The sequence below is a fragment of the Castor canadensis genome, chromosome 14, assembly GCF_047511655.1.
Source record: "Castor canadensis chromosome 14, mCasCan1.hap1v2, whole genome shotgun sequence".
NCBI classification, from domain to species: domain Eukaryota; kingdom Metazoa; phylum Chordata; class Mammalia; order Rodentia; family Castoridae; genus Castor; species Castor canadensis.
This window is the reverse complement of record NC_133399.1, coordinates 64,120,168-64,135,349: the sequence shown is the minus strand read 5'-3', so window position 1 is coordinate 64,135,349 and position 15,182 is coordinate 64,120,168. Positions and strand designations below refer to the sequence as shown.

The following is a 15,182-nucleotide window of genomic DNA, read 5'->3' as shown; positions in this document are numbered from 1 at the left end:
CAACAAACATATGTGGGAAAAGATCTCAATCAAGATGATACTAAGTGAAAGAAAAACATTTTTGAGTAAGCAAATTGTTAGTATGACTGGTGCTTGATGGAAGAATTTCTTATTATCGGTCACTTGTATTAGGTAATTGGACAGTGTAACGTATTGTTCAAACTGGTGGGAAAGGGGGGTGATCTTAACAATTATCCTGGGACCAACAGACTTTAATTTGAGATTGTCTTGGGAAAACTTGGATGTATGAATTACCTGTCAATAATTCAGTTATTATGTATCTGTGCTATATCTGTACAAGTAGTATCTTGTAAAGAAATGAAAACATTTAGCTAAGAAAAACTATACTTAAAGGTTCTCAATAAAGTTGTGAAGACCCATTAGGTCAGGTCATGTTTCAATTTAAGATCTTTTAGATAAAGAGCCTAAATCCTTTCAATGATTAGGAGAGACATATGACAGAAATAAAGAGTTTATCACTTACAGGACCTGGGAGTTCATGGCATGCCCAGAGGCCACACATAGGGGAATCAGGGAGTGCAGACAGGGAAATCATAGACCTGGGACACTTGCCTGTATTGAGGTCTGGGGTGGGAAATATAAGCATCAAGGGAACAGGGCAGTGATTGAGCAGTTTAAAGTAAGGAAAATGATAGTGATGGGTGAAGAGGATGGAAGTACATGGCATATATACATAAAAAAACAGCATAAAGAAACCCACCAAACACTGTTTGAAGGAGGGAGGAAGAAGGAGGGGAGAATGGGAGTATAATGGAGGGTATGAACTTGTTCAATATATACACATATGGAATTCTTACAATGAAATCTCCTTGTATTATTAAAGTATGATAAATCAAAAAATATACATGTATACATTTTAAAAACAAGCTGGTGAAATTTGAAACAAACTCACCTAAAAAGCCTGTCTGTCAAAGAGGTGTTACCTTGAAATCTGGCTTAAGTATGAGGATCTGGGGCCAGAGCTATCTGACCTTCTCACCTTCTGACCTTGACCACATGATTTGAAATGGGAACTTATCATCTAAGCTAGATGACAAAATGGGTGCCGAGACAGCATAAAATGATCAGATTTCACTACAGGTCAGGATGGGAAAGATGGTCTGGACATAATGCAAAGAAGTGCATCACCAGAAAGCAGTGAGTGTGTGGCAAACTACTAATTTCTTGAGATTTTAGGTTTTCATCTGCCTGCCAAAAGCCATTTGTTACCTACTCTGCAATTCAACTAGTGGTACTAGCTGGCAACAATGATGACTCGGGAGATGACTGTGAAGCCTCACAGTTTCACCACCCATCAGCTGTCCTGATAGGGGAGGCTTAGTCACCAGGATCCATAGCATTCAGCAAATTCCAGCTGCATGGAGATTTTTTAATGTTTACTAATGTCTGTGATTAACAGGTTGATAAGAAAAGACTTATTAACTGAGATGTATAGATTATCATAAAGGAAAAATATTTGCTAAGACTACACAGGTCTAAGCTAATCCTCTGGGGAAGTAAATCACATACCAGTAAGGCCCTGTTAGCACCTCTTTTCTATGCTTGACAGCTACTAAATAGCAGAATCAGAACTACTAGTGAAAAAAACACACAGTGTAAAACTTTATATACTTATTAAATAAGAACCATGTATTAGGTGAACATTTTAAGTACAGACATTGAAATAGCAATTTAACTGTGAGAGAAACAAATATAATTGTGAGGGAAACTGAAGGGGAAAATGTAACTTGAAAAGCCAAAAATGTATATAGCAAAAATTTATACAGTACAACCAAAGTCAAAGAAAAAAATGAAATTGGGAGATAATAAGTTTTCATCTTTTTCTTTTTGTTGATTTGCTTTTTCTATTAAAAGACATGAAAATGCTCATAATTATCCCCAAGCTGTTTCTGATTCTTCAATGGTGATTCTCAAGGACAAAAGCAGTCTAGATGGGAAGGGACTGTGTAGCCACAAATATTTGACCCTGAGAGTGAATGTCAACTTTGGAGCTGATTGCCAGGCATTTGATGCTCAGAAGACTCCTCACATAGCAAGTAAGCTCTTCCACACTCAGGAGACTAGGGCACCTCACTTGGAGAAAAGATTACTTTTCCAAATATATGAACTATGTCTTCTATATTGCTCAACCAAGATTAGTGGGGAAATGTAGGAATTTATTCCTATGCTGATTAATTGGCTATAAAGATAAGAAAAACTCACATTTTTCCTCCCATCAGGATTTAGTTTGACAAATTTTGTAGAAACTTTTAAAGACGAAAACACCTGAATGTATTTCTCTGTATGCATTAGCTATTGTCACTCTTTTTCAATGCTTATGTAGTTTCCCAGAATAGAATATAACCTTCAAAATGAGTCATTTGTTCCCAAACTCAAATTTTAATGATACACTCTCTTTGGATTTCCCTTCTTTGCTGAACATGTTTTCCAAAACTGGGATGACATGGTTAATGTAAAGATCATTGTTCTGTGAGTCAGAATGCATGGTTCTAAGTAATTAATTAGCTTAATTTGTGATGCTGGATAAATCAATCACTAAATTCCATCTTCTATAAGATATATAGGGTAGGCCTTGAGATAAGTTTTTTTTTTCTATTCTTAAAGTTTGAGAATTTTTATCTCAGTGACTCATAGCACATGGGCATGCTAAGATAGGAACAACCATCATAAAAAATATGGTCATAAGGTAAAGGAACCTGGACAGGGTGTCAGATTTAGCTTGGGAAACAAAGTATCAGGGAAGGTGGCCAAAGTCAAACATTGTGTTAGCACAGGATGAAGTGGCAGGGATGACAGCCAACAAAGATGTGCATGACTGACTATAGGGCCATTCCTAGGCTCCAACAAGTAGTCTCAATGAGTAGACAAGCAGAGGGACTAACAGAATGAAGGATTCATTGCTGGAGGGCTTCTTTGAGAGCTAGGAGCATTGGTCTGTGCATAGTCTTACTCCTCTTGGGATTAAGACACATAAATCTGCCATATATTCTTCCCTCAAGACCCTTCTTCAACCAAGTAGAGGTGAGGCATGGGCTTCATATGCTGATGTTAGCAGTGAAAGCCTGCTATATTGTTATGAACATGGATGTCATGTGTGTCCTTTAGTCATATTCCTTTCTGCCACCTTTAGCTACAAATGCAGACTTCAATGCTATTGCCAGTCTAATCCAAATGAGATAGTTGAGAATCTTATTCATTACTATGGGTTGGGTCCCTGTGGAAAATCTGTTGTAACACACTCTTTGTCATTGTGAAGAATGCATGTGTAGAATTCTGGGTGTAGTTGGTGGAATGGCAAAACTTAAAGCATGAGGAAGATGGCAATTGTGAGGGATGGTGTTAAGAAATTTATGTAGCTTGATATGCAAGAAGTAAAGCAGAAGTGTCTTAAGGATGGCCAGATGTTATTTCCTTGAAGAAGTGGTGAAAGGTTCTTTGGGGCCTATCTGCAAATTTATATACCAGAACTGTGTTTACTGGAATTATTCTAGAGTTCTAAGTGGATTTATCTGAGTTTGACACATAATCCCCTACAGCAAGACAAAGAAGAATGGATGAGTTACACATTTGGATCCTGTTGGGAAGGGAGGGATAAGATCCAAGTTAGAATAATACATATTTTTATGGGCAGGTGATGGATATCACTGAGAATGGGTGCTTGGGAAATCAGCATTACAGTGCAGTGAAGTACAGAAGCATAGAATTTTTTGGAGATCTTCCAGATGTATGTCATCTGCCTGGAGGCGAGGTGCAGAGAAGCCTATACTTTGACCAGCTGAGATTAAATAGCACTTTGTAGAACCAACTGGTGAGCTGGGTGTCAGAAATGAAGACTATAGTTGAGATGCTATGAGGATGGGAAATTTTCTTGGAGAAGAGGAAACACTAAAGGTGCTACCAGGGTAGCCTTATCCCTGACAGTGAAGTGGGCCCTATTGGGGAGAGTGTACTCCAGAGTAGGGATGCTCGTGACCCCAAAACTGGAGTCAATCCACAAGAAAACTTGAGGGTATAGAAGTCTCATATTGGGGGTATTGGCAGAATCAAAGCAGCACTCAAGTCATCTAGGGTGTGTAAGCATGCCTTTCCTAGACCCCCTGTAGTGGTCTTGAGGACCTGAGTTCTCTTTGAGACTCTTATAATTCCTTCTAAATGCTATCATTGTGGTGTACCCACAATTCTTTCTTCACAAAGACCTTAGACATGGGAATATAACTAGAGATATAACTAGAGCAGTTCATTTCCCAGCCAGGCATTAATTTAAAGACAGTCATGAATCAACTTAAATAGTGTCATAGGTTAAGATGTCAACTGGAAGAGAATACATGTGCAAATCTCTGAGAAGCATCAACTCATAGTAAAATTGCATGTAGTTATTTAGGTAATAAATAGATAATAAGAATATACTATAAGACCTAGATATGAGCTATAACTGGAAGCCAGATAGATAGAAAATCTACTATTCAATAGTTTAAATCAAGTTTTCAAAGCCAAACAGACCTGGATTTCACTACTTTCCAGACTGATACCTTGGAAAAGTTACTTGAATTTTTCTGAATGTCAATTTTGCCAGCTGTAAAAGTGTCCATTACAACCCTGTTCCACAAGATTGCCAGTCAGTGACATAATATATTTAAAGTGTCTGGTAAAGAGTCTAATATTAGCTGACAGATGCTCAATAATCAATTACCATTGCAATTTTAACTATTGAAAGTTGGACGCATACCAGGCTGGTCTTGGACCATGATCATCCTGATCTCTGCTTCCCAAGTAGCTGTGATTACAGGCGTGTGCCACTGTGCCTGGTTTCAATGTAGATTTTGATCTCTATTTATTTTACTTCCCATATCCAACCTATCAACAAGTCCTGCTATTTCAACTTCAAAATATATCTCAAATCCATTCACCTCCCTGTCTCCTGTACCTCCCTAGTCCATTACACTGATCTCTCACCTAGACTAGTGCAAAATCCCTTAACTTGTCCCCCTAGTCTCCATGCCTTCACTCTAACCTCACAACCCATTCTCTAAGAAGCAGCAGATAAAACATTATCAAATCATGAGGGTCCCTTGCTTAAGACTGCTCCACAATTCCCATTTCACTCTAAGTTGAACTGAAGCTGACATCAAATCAGATCTCTCTCATTCTCTCCATTGCTTCTCATACACCTTCCCCACACTTACCCCTAAACTGTTGCCTCCCACTTACCCCGGCCTCACTATGTCCTCAGTTTCCAGTGTGCACCCAGATCTGCCACTTGGGGATCTATGCACGTGCTCTCTCTGCTTGTGAGAGAGCTCTCTGCTCTTGGCAGAACCACTTCTTCCCACCTTTCTGCTCTCTACCCTGCCTGGGCACCAGCCCATCACTGTCTCAGCCTCCTTCATAGCCGTCATCTTCATCTGTTTGTGTTTGCTCATTGTTTTATTGCACTCATTGACCACCTTAAATGTAAAATTGTTGTCTGTCATGTTCACTTTGGAATTCCTAGTGCTTGCCTACTCTTGAAAAATCTGTCCAGTGAGAAAAGACTCCTGAGAAGTTGCAATGGCGTTGATGAGCACATGCAGTGCAGGGTGAGCACAGCTTTGGATTGAATAAACCTGAGTTTGAAGCTCAGCTCTGTTTACAAAGCATGGGACTCAGTTATCGCAACTCTGGTTTTGAAGTGGTTTTGATGATTCAGCTAGATCAGTAATATAATGTGAGTCTAATCAGTGAGAGCCACTTTCACATTTCAGGAAAGCACAAGTGGTTGGTTAGGTGACAGAGGTCTACAAAGATTGCTAGTTTATTCTGAGGTTCTTTGATGGTAAAATAAAGAAAACAGGAAGAAAGGCAGTCTCTCCCCCACCTCAGGTTCTTACACCTTCTTTTCCCATGATAAAGATGTCACCACATATTCATAATTATACTGGCAGTTAAACAGCAAGCAGAACATGGCTTTCAGCAGTACATGAACTCCAGTGAGATATCTTTCATCCAAAGACATTCTTTCAGATTTCATTGTGAGAAGGCGCTTTTCATAATAGGACTGCCAAAATACAAAAGAGCACCAGAGAACCACTTAAGATTCTAAAATAAATAAGTAATGAATAAATATCTTTGGGATTGAAAAACAACAATAAAGGGGTAAGAGGCCTTTCATCATTCTGTTCCTCTTTGGGTCTATTTCTTCGGGGAAAATAAAGTTCTAGATTGCAGTAATCTGGGGTGATGCCAAACGAATTACTCTTCCCTGATCTTGCATCTCTAGAAGAATTCTTTATCATCTCCAATTAAAGAAAATAAACGTGTCCAGCATTCTCTTTTGTATCTTTTTACTCTAAATTGTTAAGTAGCTTTCTTGAAATTCCTTTTTAATTTTTCTTACAAAGTATTCATATCAAGGGCCTGTGTGCATGGTGGGAGAAGCCTGTACTCCCAGGAGGAGATCAGGAGGAATAAGTAGGAGGACTGTAGTTCAGACTGGACTAGGAAAAAAGCATGAGATCCTATCTGAAAAATAAAGCCAAAAGTCTCAGAGGCATAGCTCAAGTGGTAGGGTGCTTGTTTAGCAAGTATGGAGTTCTTGAGTTTATACCTCAGTTCCGCCAAAAAGAAGTACCATCAAACTTATAGATTAACATAATTTATTGATAATGAATAGGCTACCTAACTCCAATTTTGTTTTTAAAAAATTTCTGGATTTAAATTGGCAGCATATTTAAGGAAGAAGGCAAACAACATAACCGCTAATATTGAGATTTATTTTAAGTGAGTGTTCATTTCAATTTCTTAAGTTCCTGTTGCTTAATGGAAAATAAGAAAAGTTTTTTAACTGTCTGTTAATTTCTGAAAAGTATGTAGCTCCCTGTTGACAATCATGACTACAACTTCTGCATAGCCCTATCCCTTCCACTTACTGTGATTTCAAGACTTTTGCTAAATTTTCTGGTCCTTGTTCAATTCTATGTTACTAACATCTGTTGCTTTGTGAAGAGAAATTTTGAATGAACAGGTGAAATCTTCCTAAACTAGCTATTGTCCCAAATATGGTGTATGACATCAGGTCTGGGGAAAAAATTTGGTCAAGGAGATAGCCGAGGCTATTTTTAGGAAGTCAGTTGTTTAGGGAAACTACTACTAAGAAAGTTCTGGTTTCTATCTCTGTAGATATTCCATTAAGAGACACATGCATCTCTTTAGCACCTCATTTTTTTCCGTTCTTACCTTAGGGTGTTCCATGTCATTCTCTATCTTTTCACTAAAGCATTAAGCAGAAGCTTGGAGCAGAAGATAACTAATGTAACTTTTCCATTTGGTTCTGTAATTTTTCTGTTCTGAACTTCACAGAATTTCATCTCAGGTTAACAAAGGGAAGTTAGAACTGAGGAGAAAGGTTAGGCTCTGCCAAAATATACCAAGGCTTACTAATCTTAGATGTAGAAAATAGAACTCAGGAATAAAAATGGAAAAGTACTGGACTTCATCCTTAAAAAGCAGAATTCCACCCAGCTCTTCTCGGTGGCATAGTTCTTTATCACGACATTACAACACAAACACTGTTTCTGTGTATCTCTCTTTTCTGAAGCCCAGTTATTTGGAAGGTAAATGATGTTTCTAATAACATCCTTGTTTTACAGAAGGGGAACCTGAGATAGAAAGCTACAGTTTCCTTCCTGAGAAAACATATTTACACATTTGTTAATAGACATTTAGGCTGCATCCAAGTGATCCTACACATAAGGATAAATGTCAGATATTCGTTGAATGACCCAGGTGTTTCATTCAAATACACGGTTCATTTAATTTTGGTAAATAATGCATTCAGGTAATTTATATAATTTTTTCATTGATGCTTTATCACTATGCAAGCAACCATAGAAAGGTTTTCCTTTTTCATGTCCTATTTCATTTGTCAGGTTCTTTAACATAGTGTGATGTACATTTATAGCAATTAATATTTTATCCAGAACAAGGGCAGATGACTTATTAGGTATCAGTTTATGACAAAGCACAAATTTAGAAATTTAATTCAGGCAACCACAGTTCTCAACTGCAAGCACCAAAAGGTCATAGTTAATTAACATAAATAGTTAATAATATTTTCAGTTATTAATATAACTCTTCTAAGAACTATTATACTAGACCAGCATGCTGACTAAGACTTAATTTTTTCTCTGATGGCCTCTCACCATCCTTAAAACAGGTGCCATTCTTTACTACAAGACACAAATTTTGTTACATCTATTTCTGAGGGATTTTTGGCTTCTTTCCAGCTCCCATTAACAGTCCTATTCTCTTCAATCCTGTAAGTGCAAAGGTCAGAGAGTCAAGCTCAACAAGAATTATAGAATATTATTATGTTTAAATATTTTAAAATATACATTTAAAGAAAACCGTGAGATTTTAATTGCAAACCAAGGGATATGATTCCTGCAAAGTGGTTCATTGAAAGTTTTATAGATTTGCTTTTTGTCCTTCTATCAACAGAAATATGTTTCTGAAGGCCAGGTATTTATCTTGTTGGTCAGGATACATAGGACCATGGATGTGGGAATTATGGTTATCTGGTTTGTTTTTTAGCCATATTCTTTTTTTTCTACCCTCTTTATTGATAAATGTAAAATATTTATGCCACTTAATCTCATTATAGAAATGGCAGTGTGGAGAGAAGAATGAATATTGTAGATTACATTCATTGTCATATTTTTAAAACTACTTGGTGGGATTTAAGAATCAGTTACTATCAATCATTGAACTAATGGTTTTTTCCTAATAAATATGAACAGTAAAGAAATATAGCAAGTTTAAATTGAAAAACATTTGAAAGCCATGCAGTACCAAAAAAATGATCCCTAGATTCAGAGGGCCTAAATTCCAATTTCAAGTATGCTACTTTTTGCCGTGTGCCTTTAGACAAATTCCATCAGTTTTCTTGTCTGTGAAATAAGAGTGATAATAGCCGCTGCCTCATGGGGTTGCTGTAAGCAGGCAAATGAATTACTTTGTATAATGTTCTAGAACAGGGTCTGGCTGGAGTAAGCTCCATGTGTTGTTCCTTAATAAAGGCAGATTTGGGGTAGAGATAGTCCATAAAGACAACCTTAAGCATTTATCTGAAGCTTTTATGTTCCCAAAAATAAGTTCCCCAAATTCTCTGTGACTGACTATATATTTACACTTAAGCCAAGAAGTATTAATACTAATGCCAGTGTAATAAGAATAAGTCAGGCCTGTTTGAGGGAAGTGTTTATACTATACTAGTAAACAAAAGTTTTTTTAAGAACAAAAAAGGTTACTGTAGTGTACAAATATGACTAGACAGGGTGATCCTCCAGAAAGTTACTGTTATATCTTCTTTCTGTATTAGTCTATTACTTATTGCTATAATAAAATACCCAGGGCCAGGTATTTTTAAAGAAAAGAAGTTATATAGCTCACAGTTTCAGAAGTTGAAACTCCAAACAGCGTGGCATGACTCTGTGAAGAACCTCCCGGGCTGTGTTACATTATGACTACAGCATCATGGTGACCATGCTTGTGAGAGGGATCGTCGCAAGATGAGAAGCTAGAGTGAGCAGGGAAGAACCAAGTTTGCCCTTTTATAGCAACTCCCTTGAAAGAACTAACCAAGATCTGGCAGGAGCCACATTAAGTCTTTCCAAGGGCAGTGCCTACTGAGCAAACTAATGACCTAATGACACAGACTAGGAGCCACCTCTTAAAGGTCCCATCACACCACTTCCTAATGTCACCAGACTGAGGACCAAGCTTCTAACACATGAACCCTTGGAGAACAAGCCACATTCAAACTATAGCACTTTTCTTTCTTTCTCTTTTTATTTTCACTGTAATTAAGTATATATATATTCTTATTATTTTTTCCTCTTCTTCTTCTTTTTTTAACCCACATATTTTAGGTACTCCTTTACAGGGTCAGATGGTATTTGTCATTCACGTTATCCAGATTGGTTTGTTCCTTCTGACCATCAGAAATATGCTGGTTTCAGGGCCCTGCAGAGTTTGCAGTGCTGATTAAAAAATGAAGTGGTTTTATTCAGCTCTGGCTTTTGTTGACCATTTTTGGCTTGTTTTTTGTCTCTGACTGACCATGTATTAATGTTTTTGTGTACAAACAAACAAAAAGTATGCTTGATATTTCTAAATGCTAAAAACTAGTGTTAAATAGCAAAATGAAAATTATTCTGAGAAGTCTCAAGAGTATTATATAGTTCAAGCTAAGTGTTTCTGTCCATTTTTTTGTGAGTAAGTCACAAATCAAGGATAAAATTAAGTCACATAGATAAATACTTTAAGGAACAACCAAGTGTATGGTAAGTATACCTGTACTTACACCAAATTGTTGACACAGAAACCCTAATATTGATTTTGAAGCTATAACGCTACATAACATTTGAATTACTGGTTTCGCAAAGAATTGTTTATGTTGGTTACTGGTAGTGAAATTCATGGACTATTAGATATCGACGGTACTAAAGGGTAAAAGGAAAACTTCGGTAGTTTGCCTTAGATTAATTAACTAGTAAAACTGTTTAATCTAGAGTCTAGGCTTCTGATTCAATTTTAACATTATTCTCATAATACTATCGTGGTTGAACTTGACAAATGAAATTGAATGTCCTCTTTTTAAAAATGTCGAACTATTGCAAGCGTAATTACTAATACTCACTTGCCTGAATTTCTGCAGTTCGACCACAGATATTAACAGGCACAATAAATGCAGGTTAAGTGAATGCATCATGTGATAATTTTTGTTTTCTTCTCTGAGCTTTGGGGATTTTAAGGATTTTTACATTGATTGTGTATTGCTTGTGAAATTAAAAATGAACCTGGTAGAATAAAATTAAAAGCGGTATCATAAAATAATCTATAAAATAGCTTTTAAAAATTAGTTATACCTTGAGTTTGAAATTTATGATATTAAGAACATTGAGGAGCCATATACAGATACTATATGCCAGATAAAGAGAAACACTAAGAGAATGTTTGATGAGAACAAATATAAATAAATGTTCAGGTTTCACTATAAAAATGGTAAGCATTTTGGTCCATAATTAGGGATACATGAGGCTGTGGACCAAAGATCAGCTGCTCTTACTGGAGGTTGATTCTCTTGAACTCCATCAGAAAGACCAGTAGGAAACAATGAGCTTCTTCCAACTAACTCAGAAATCATTAGCCCACTTCCCACAGCAATTTAAGGTGATTTTGCAGGGGCTAGCAGAGTGGCTGAAGTGGTAGAGCACCTGCCTAGCAAGCATGAGGCAACCCCACTGTTCAAACCCCAGTGTTGCCAAAATTAAAATAAAAATTGAATTTAACATGCAGAATAATATTTGGTGATGTTAGTCTTGTCCTTTTCCATACTCACCAATGAGAAAACACACCAATGGCAAAATCTTTCTAAGCAATAGATATGTATCTGGGAGGAACTGCTTTGACATATGTATTGCTCTAGGGTAGCCCTCAGTATTCATGGTGGCATCTGACCTTGAGTTCTGTCATCTGTTATGCATCTGGACCAAATGAAGCAGAACCTGGATTTTATGAATGGAGAGATTTTACCTGGCTAAGTTTTGTTTATTAACTTTTTTCCATTTCTAGGGAAAACAAACAAATGAAAAGCTCTAATTCTCTTTTGTCTCCAGCCTGCTTTTCTGGAGACATAACCTCACTCCTATTTAAGTCTGTGAATGTACTCCAACTGTCTAAACCCAAGAAAATGAATTAATGGCTCACACTCTCTTTTCAGCTAAGGGCTTACTCCAGCTGGCTACCACTCTGCTATGCATATGGATTCTGTCAATAGGACTGAACCAAGATATTAACTGGCAGTTATTTGTTAATTTCCAACAAGAACAGTGACTTAACTATGTCAGCCATTTCTGAAACACTTTAACATTTTTCACACTGATTGGAACTGGGCTTAAAAGCTGGGACATGCACATGGGAGGAAGCAAGAAGTACCAGTTATACTGATTGGAGTTGTACAGCTAGAAACACTAATGTATTCAACACAGAATGTGTATGCATGAGAAATGAAACACACACAAACACACACACACACACAACACACACACACACACACACACACACACACACACACACACACTGACCATAGTTAACATGTGCATTTCCCTCCAAAGATACCCTGAAGAATATTTGTGGTTATTATTACATTTTTCCTTCAGAATTTGCTGAACAAATAAAACAGGCATAATTATTTTCACAACAAAAGAGAATGGGCTAAACAAGAATTAACTGGAAAAAAGCAATACCCAGTTACTCAAAATTTCACAAAAATTATTTCAGTTGATTTTCATGTCAATCCTATAAAGCAAATAACATTATCCCAATTTAAAGATGTGGAAACTAAGACTAATTAACTTACCTAAATCAAAGTGGCAGAGCCAAGACAAGAACTCGAATTCCCTTTCCACTAATTTAACATTCTTTCCTGTACAAATGTAAATGTTCTTTTAAAAAATAATGAATACGTAATGGACAGGATTCCTATCCATCAGGCAGGATTTTCTGCCAGAATTCCAGTGTTTACCTGAAGTAAAATAAGCTCATAAACAAAGTGGAGGGTGCAGCTGGTGCTCATCTGGGATGATTAACTGGCATATACAGTATTTTTTCTCTTTCAGTTGCAAAATGAATGCAGCAAAACCTCAGGCAATAGGTTTGTTCCCACATGGGACAAGGTGATGTGAATGATATAGATGGAAATGATGCTGTGGGAATAAAATGTTGAGGATTCATAATGTATTTATGGTCATTCCTGAAATCATTTTCAGTGCCTGTTTATTACAACATTTTTGAGAAATTGTATGTTGCATTCCTACAAACCTATATTCAACTATGTACTTGGCTAAGACAATAGAATGCTTTTTTAATGAAATATGAACAAAATTATAAAGAATATTTATAGCATAGGAGATAAGACTCAGGGCTGAGAGAAAAACAGAAGAAAAAACCAAAAATACTTAAATATTTCTTTAAAAAGCTTAAAATGCATCTACTTGGCAATGTCTATAATACCTTTTTTTAAAATATCAGACTATAGAGCATAAATCATGGTGCTTATCATGGCTTTAAAGGAGAACTTTCTTTCTTATTTTGTCCAATCTTCATGTGGGGAAAAAAAGGATCCTCACTGTAATGATGAGTCTCACATCTGATTTTAGGATTCTGCTCCTGGACTTGAGGATTCTACCAAAGGAAGAAGTACGCAGGTATCCTGGTAATTGAAAGAAAGTCCCCAAGGGAAAAGGTGAAAAATAGAACATCCCTTACCCTCCTCTTAAGGAAAAGCTGAAGTTACAGAGCCGTCCTATTCCTCAATCCATCCCTCACCTTCTTCTAGAAACACAGTTCCTGCACCTAAACTGGGATAATGAGATATGTGGGGGAAATGTCTAATAGAAATATAGCAATAAAAGCATTATGCATTGGAATAGATTTATTTTTAATTACATAAATAAAGACTAATCTGAAAAGTGAGACTCCTCACCCTCAGAACCATCTATATAGAGTAAGTCCTGCAAAAACAGATACAATGCGAAAGTTCCCATGTGTCATTTCTAGACTCAGCAAATAGGAACAGTGTACTAAGATGGGATGTGGCAGGGCATATTAGTCAGGGTTCTTCAGATAAACAGCACCAATAGCATGTGCATGTATGTGTTTGTATGTATTTTTCTTTTTTTTAATTTTTATTTTATTCATATATGCATACATTGTTTGGGTCATTTCTCCCCCCTTCTCTCCCCCCTGCCTCCTCCCTTACCCCCCCAACCCCTTGCTACCAGGCAGAAACTATTTTGCCCTTATTTCTAATTTTGTTGAAGAGAGAGTATAAGCCATAATAGGAAGGACCAAGGGTTTTTGCTAGTTGAGAGAAGGATAGCTATACAGGGAGTTGATTCACATTAATTTCCTGTGCATGTGTGTTACCTTCTAGGTTAATTCTTCTTGATCTAACCTTTTCTCTAGTTCCTGGTCCCCTTCTCCTATTGGCCTCAGTTGCTTTAAAGTATCTGCTTTAGTTTCTCTGCATTGAGGGCAACAAATGCTATCTAGTTTTTTGAATTTTTCATTAAGGAATTGACTCACACCATAATGGGGTTGACTCACAGAATGGGGGGAGGTGAGTTGGAGACTTGAGGAAGAGCCAGCATTGCAGTTTAAGTATGGAGGCTTTCTATAGGCTGAATGTCCTCATTTCAGGGAGGTCAGTATTTTGTTCTATTCAGGCCTTCCAGTGACTGGATGAAGTCCAACACACCATGGAGGGCAATCCGACTTACCCAAAGTCCACCAATTTAAATGCCAATCTCATCTGAAAACATCCTCACAGAAATATTCAGGATATTTGACAAAATACCTACGTACTATGGTACAACTAAGTTGACACTTAACATTGACGAACACAAGTTTACTTGGCACCTATTTTTTTTCCTTAAACCATATTTAATTTCCAAACACAGTCACATTCTGAGACAGTGATGGTTAGGGTTTCAATATATGCATTTGGGGAGCTACAATTCAGTCTATACCAGGGAAGTAGGACTGGTTTTCTTTCTTTCCAATTTTTGTTGGTAAAGAAAATTGGAAAAAAAAGGGAAGACCTCTTTCATTTATTTTACTGTACTGCACATCCAAGCACAGAGCAAGGATGCAAAAACAGTCCACCTGAGTCTAAATAGCCAAAAATCTAAGCAAGAAAAACCAAGGCTAGTGGGGTAGAGATTGAAGAAGTAAACAGAATTGAAACTGGTAGAAAACAGGCTTGTGGTAGAATGGAATAACAGATCTGAAATGCAGTTGTTAATTCATAAGGTAATATTTGGAAGCCAGGTGTATGGATTACACCTATACTGGTAGCTATTCAAGAGGCCAGACTAGGCCTCCTCAACCTGTAAACACTGGGCAGGATGGTATGTGCCTGTCATTTCAGCTACACAGAAATGGTAAATAGTAGGAAGGCAATTGTATTTCAGGCTGGCTCAGGCACAAATGTGAGCCCTATCCCAAAATAATGAAAACAAAAAGGGCTAAGGGCATGGCTCAAGTGGTGAAACACCTACCTGGCAAGCACGGGGCTCTGAGTTCAAACCCCAGCTCAATAAAAAAGAAAAGAGAAAGATGGT

At 37.1% G+C, this 15,182-nt stretch overlaps 1 long non-coding RNA gene across 1 annotated transcript in view; it reads right to left on the bottom strand.

The window, feature by feature from the left end:
* The window catches only part of LOC141416875 (uncharacterized), an 83,255-nt gene extending 73,639 nt beyond the window's left edge, over positions 1–9,616 (bottom strand). The window contains exon 1 of the long non-coding RNA XR_012441449.1: positions 9,448–9,616. This is a non-coding gene — a long non-coding RNA (uncharacterized lncRNA). The remainder of the gene's footprint in view (positions 1–9,447) is intronic.
* Positions 9,617–15,182: the final 5,566 nt, after the last annotated feature.